The following is a 6,000-nucleotide window of genomic DNA, read 5'->3' as shown; positions in this document are numbered from 1 at the left end:
ATAATAATAATAATAATAATAATAATAATAATAATAATAATAATAATAATGTGCCTGCAAGTCATTTTTTACTCTATCATGGGGGCTCTATCACGGGGTTTTCTTGACAAGTTTCTTCAGAGAAGGTTTACCATTGCCATCCTCTGATGTTGAGTAAGTGTGACTTGCCCAGTTTCCATGGCTAAGTGGGATTTGAACCCTGGTCTCCAGAGTCATAGTCCAATGCTCAAACCACTCTCCCATGCTGGCTCTCAGAATTCTAAATGCCCTGCCCCAAACTGGCTATCCTGGGATTCTAAGGATGTTGCCAAGGTAGTCAGGGTGACAGGATGTCCTCCTTTTCCCCTACATGTGCTACGTTTTAGACTTACAGTATGCCCAGGGGTCTGGGAGGAAATGCATATTGTCCTCTGTTTTTAGCTATAAAACCTGTCCCTGTGTCATCCCAGCAGTCAAGCAAGAGGTAGCTCAACAGATTATTACTGCCCTGGCTGTTGCAGGCTGTGGAAAAGACTGTTGCTGACCATGTGGTGGTTTTGTTTGTTTGTTTCTGATGCAGGTGTAGAAAGGAAAAGAGGATCTGGGTTGCTGAAGCAGATCAGCAGCACCAAGCAGAAGTGTGCAATTTTGGGATGTGGAAGAAGCAGGAGGGATGACAGAACAAATGAGAAAACTACAGATAAAAGAGATTGTTGCTAGTAAAGTAGAATTTTAAGCATTTGTTTTGCTCAGAATCTGATAAGTATATTGCAAACCAACAAGGCATTTTAATGAAGGTAAGTTCATCAGAAAAATATGGTTGGATATATAATACAATATATGTGATATAACTGTAAATAAATCATAGAGTCAACCTTGGAGCCCTGGGATCAAACTCACAACATTGTGACTGCAGTTCTGGCTTTTAACCACTGTGCCACCAGGGCTCCCTTGGGCCACCAGGGCTCCATATGAAGTGAATTTATACTCATATCAGTGTTTTTAGCTTTTAATGGTAATGTCCTACATATTCCCTGGAAATCCCTACATTTTGCAGTGTCTTGTCCTCCTTTGCAGTTATGACATCTGGTCACCCTGGTTAAAGTGGAATATAACATTATAACTGTGTAGCGTGAATGGATCTTTGCTCTTTATTATGCTAATTGTCCACATCGTTGCAGCACCTGTGGTCATGTTATCCCTTCCATCTATGCCACTGTCACTTACGCTGGCCTTTATGTTGAGATCTATGTTGGCTAACAGGATCATGGCCACTCTTACAGCTTTCACAAAGAATCTTGGCAATTATTGTTCAGTGTGAAAATCTCTTTGCACCTACCAACTTGCCCTGTGTTATATTTTTGGGTGTTTCCTGGAAAGAGAGAAGAATACCATAGTTGTCTATACCAGTGCTTCTTAAGCTCTCTAATGTCTGTGTGGGGGGGCCTGTTCTTGCATCCCCCCGATATGCCTGGGACTATCACCCCATTTGTGCCCATTGGCTAAAAGTATTCCTATTTTATTTTATTTTATTTTATTATTTTAATCATTGAATTATTATCAGTAAGAAGCTTTATTCTAAATGTTAACAAACTATAGTCTGTTGTAAAACAGTCTGGTGTATGCTAAAGTAGTTGGAGCATTGGACTATGATTCCGGTGACCAGGGTTTGAATCCCAGCTTGGCCATGTAAACCCACAGGGTGACCTTGGGCAAATCACATTCTCTCAGCCTCAGAGGATGGCAATGGCAAACCTCCTCTGAACAAACTTTGCCAAGAAAGTCCCATGATTGGTTTGTCTTAGTGTCGCCGTAAGTCGGAAGCAATTTGAGGGCACAAAACAACAAAACAACAACAAAATATGGAATATATTTTTCAGGTCCAGATTACTTATAAAATTTTGGACAAAAATATCCATGTTTGATGTCTGATATTAATCCAGTTTCAGAGGCCTTTTGTCAAGTATTTGGAGATTATACATACATACGTACATTTACCAATGAGACATTATAAACTGTGAAATAATTTTATTAATTTCATGATTTCGTGGTAACACATAGAAATTGTTAATTGAGAAAATAAAGGTGAATTCTTATTACACTCAGGCAGTGCAGAGAAAGACATATGACATACTGTTGTTATGAATGTGATCATGGTTGTAAATTAAGATGTGTGCTATTTAAATGAGAAATAATAATAAATAAGTGATCTTTCCTAGCAGCCCAGTAAAAACCCTTAAATATAATAATTTCAGCAGTCTTGATTGATGGTTTGGCTGGTATAGCTAAAGCAACACAAATGATGGAATACCCAGGAATAGGTTTGTGGATCATTATCCTTATCTGGATAATTTTGTGGATCATTATCCTGACCTTACATGAGAAATTCTTCATCTTAGTCATTAGACTGGCATTATTACAACAATTTCATGCTCCCATTAATTCCTCTTCCCTGTACTACCAAATCCAATATGTTTGTTTGATAGTTTGCTTGACATATCCCTCATTTGCCCCACAAGTGGAACTCAAGGCATCTCACAGAAAAATACTAGGAATACATAAAATGAATGAAAGCATGAAAACCTTACAAAACTTTGGAAGTTATGAGGCAAAATGAGATTAAATTCACAGCTTTGACTATTGTTTTTGCCAGTGATATGTCATATGTGTTTGCATTAGTGTGGTGACAATAAGGGCGTGTGAATATACTAGCTGGATATACAAATCCAGCAAAGAACAGCAGAATTGTTTCAACTTTCTATGGAGGAACTATTGTTCCCTCTTGAATAAAGTAATAGATGTTTCAAAAGAGCTTTGAAGTCTTTCCAGCTTTTTCACAGCACTGTGAAATCTGATACTTAGGCTTTTAAGCAGTCTGTGAAAGTACAAACTGTAGTACATGTGGAATTCATTCACTGACTTCCAAGCAGAAGTCTGGGGGGAAAAATTGTGTAAGAAGAAGTCTAAGAAAGGGGAAAGGGAGAGTCTGGAATAAAATGTGGCATGTAACTGTCAACTTTGGCACACTTTCAAATGTGCAGCTTCCTACAATCATGAGGTGAGCTGAAACTTTTCCCCAAGGCCTCAGATATGTGATTTTCCTTTGAAACCATCAAACTGTTTTCACTATAAAATGAAAGCAGAACAGAAACAACAGAATGACGTGCCTCTGTAAGGCATTCCAGAATTAAAGCTTCTGACGGATTGGAAATTGGGGTCCCCCCCACCTTGTGATTCTGTCTTTACTTAGGCCTCTGTGTTAATGGCTTGTTACACAAGTACTTCTTACTGCCAGAAATGTAACAAAATCCCTTAAGTTATTCATGCCAGTGGGTAGGTTGGCAAGCAGCATTTGCCTAAACTCACAGCCCTGTAATCAAGGGTTTGTTTTTGGAAGGGAAACTAGAGGATAATAAGATGTTTTCTTCTCCTTGAGACAGCATAGTTTCTATCATGTTCAGCTTAACAGAAGTGGGATCTAGGCAGAATCAAAGGATAGCGGCACGGACGCTCCTGCTTTGAGTGTTCAGGTCACAAATAGTAAACCACTGCTTTGTATCCAATGAGGCATTCTGAAAATGGCAGTAGTATAGTGGACAGAATATTGGACTTGTGATCGAAGTAGATGTTTAGCAACAATGCTAAAAGTCTAGTATCTTGAGTTTGGGGAGGGCACAGTTTGTTGGGGAAGACCAGTAAGCAGGGAAGAGTGCTTAACCTCTTCCTAAACTCACCACATCTGCTTTCACCTGGCTGGGAATCCCAGATATCATGCTTATTTGCTGGAACTAGAGCATGGGAGGTGCAGAGTGGATTTGGAGTAACATGCAGCCGCCAAGGCTATTTTTATTCTCCTCCTCACCCAGGATTCTCTTCTTTTGGCAGACAAAGAATTGCCTGTCCTGGAAGTATCCAGGAGTGATCAATTGCAGTCTTCTGCTCAAACTCCCCTGCCCCATAATATCATAATACTGTATACCAGTTTTTTCAAAACTGGACTGGACTTTCAGACACTCTATTGTGGTCAGGGTGGGATATTTTGGCCAGCCTATGCAACCCCAAAGGAATCCAAGAGCATTAAATGGCCCCTGATGCTACAAAAATTGTCGACCCCTGGACTAAGATACCAAATTAGGAGGAGTAGCTAATACCCCAGAGGACAGGATCAAAATTCAAGAAGACCTGAATAGATTAGAATGCTGGGCCAAAGCTAACAAAATGAATTTCAACACAAAGAAATGTAAGGTACTGCACTTAGGGTGGAAAAATGAAATGCATAGATATAGGATGCGGGACACTTGGCTTAAGGAGACTACATGTGAAAGGGATCTATGAGTCCTAGTAGACCACAAGTTGGACATGAGTCAACAGTGTGGTGCGGCAGCTAAAAAGGCCAATGCAATTTTAGGCTGCATCAATAGAGGTATAGCGTCTAGATCAAGGGAAGCAATAGTGCCATTCTATTCTGCTTTGGTCAGGCCTCACCTGGAATAGTGTGTCCAGTTCTGGGCACCACAATTCGAAAAGAATATTGACAAGTTGACAAGGAGGGCTACTAAAATGGTGAAGGGTCTAGAAAACATGGTTTATGAGGAGAGACTTAGGGAGCTGGGTATGTTTAACCTGGAGAAGATACGGTTAAGAGGTGATATGATAGCCCTGTTTAAGTATTTGAAGACATGTCACATTGAAGATAGAGCAAGCTTGTTTCCTGCTGCTCCAGAGACTAGAACATGGAACAATGGATGCCAGCTACATGAAAAGAGATTCCACCTCAACATTAGGAGGAACTTCTTGACAGTAAGAGCTGTTTGACAGTGAAACACACTATCTTGGAGTGTGATGGAGTCTCCTTCTTTGGAGGTCTTTAAACTGAGGCTGGATGGCCATCTGTCGGGTATGCTTTGATTGTGATTTCCTGCATGGCAGGGGGTTGGACTGGATGGCTCTTGGGGTCTTTTCCAACTCTATGATTCTATGAAGGAATGTGAGTTGCCCAGGATCACCCAGTGGGTTTCTATAGCTGAGCAGGGATTTAATCTTGGTTCTCTAGAGTCATAGTCCAGCTCTCAGAATTCAAGACCACACTGGTTTGTAAGTTGTCTGTACTTGTTGCATACTGCTCTGTCAAGAAATGGGAGAAAGACAGAATAATGACATGATTTTCTTATTAATGCACTGTGACCTTCTAACTGTCCTCCTTCTCTACCAATGCTACTTCTGTTCAGGCTGCTTCATGGCACTCTGAATGTGGAAAATGTTTCAACACTTTGGACATCTTTGCTAACATTTCAGTTAGACTAGAAAATGTTTCCATGTTTGTATTTTGGAGCAGTGATTTAACAAATATTCATACTCCTTGAACATAAAAGAGGGCTTAGTAGAATATTTCTTCTATCCCACCTTCCAACAATGAAGATTAAGTTTGTTTATTTTGTTTTAATTGATGAGTAAGAACTAAAAGAGAGCTTTACAACATGCTTTGCCAGAGGATCTTTCCAACATTAATGAGCAGACAAATTCATCTTGAGGAAACAATTTGCTGCTAAAAATAGATGCTAGCCGAACTGTAACCAAAATAATTGTGGAAGCGGAGCTAGTCAGGCTCCTGATTTCTAAAAGCACAAGGAGATGAACCTGTTACAAATGGGCTTACAAGACACATACTGAGATTGTTTTGAAATTAATTCACTTTCAAGCTTCCATTGAATATGGTTACAAAGGTTTCCTTGAGAATTTTTTCCAGGCTTCAAAGCCAATCAGGGCCCTTTCACACTACACAATTATAGTGCTTTGGTTCTACTTTATCTGTCATCACAACATCTAATGCAATATTTTGGTTTGTAGTTTAGAGAGGAACTAGCTGAAAAGTCTAAATGCACCTCCCTAAACTGCAAATATCAAAATTCTATAGGATAGACCCATGACAGCTAAAGTGGAATCATAGTTCTATAACTTGGTAAGGTAGATGATCCCAGCAGTAAGTTTACAGTAAGGTATGAGGCTGAAAGGGAAAATATC

The 6,000-nt window shown here is 39.8% G+C and overlaps 1 protein-coding gene across 3 annotated transcripts in view; it reads left to right on the top strand.

Annotated features, from left to right (window-relative positions):
• Positions 1 to 6,000, top strand: part of IRS1 (insulin receptor substrate 1) — a 109,768-nt gene that overhangs the window by 92,037 nt on the left and 11,731 nt on the right. For all 3 annotated transcript variants that reach the window (XR_006102954.1, XR_006102953.1, XR_006102952.1), the window contains one exon: positions 560 to 776. The gene's annotated coding sequence lies outside the window, so the exon portion shown is untranslated. The remainder of the gene's footprint in view (positions 1 to 559; positions 777 to 6,000) is intronic.

The sequence above is a fragment of the Sceloporus undulatus genome, chromosome 3 (assembly GCF_019175285.1).
Source record: "Sceloporus undulatus isolate JIND9_A2432 ecotype Alabama chromosome 3, SceUnd_v1.1, whole genome shotgun sequence".
In the NCBI taxonomy this organism is placed as follows: Eukaryota; Metazoa; Chordata; class Lepidosauria; order Squamata; family Phrynosomatidae; genus Sceloporus; species Sceloporus undulatus.
This window is presented reverse-complemented; position numbering and strand designations above follow the sequence as displayed.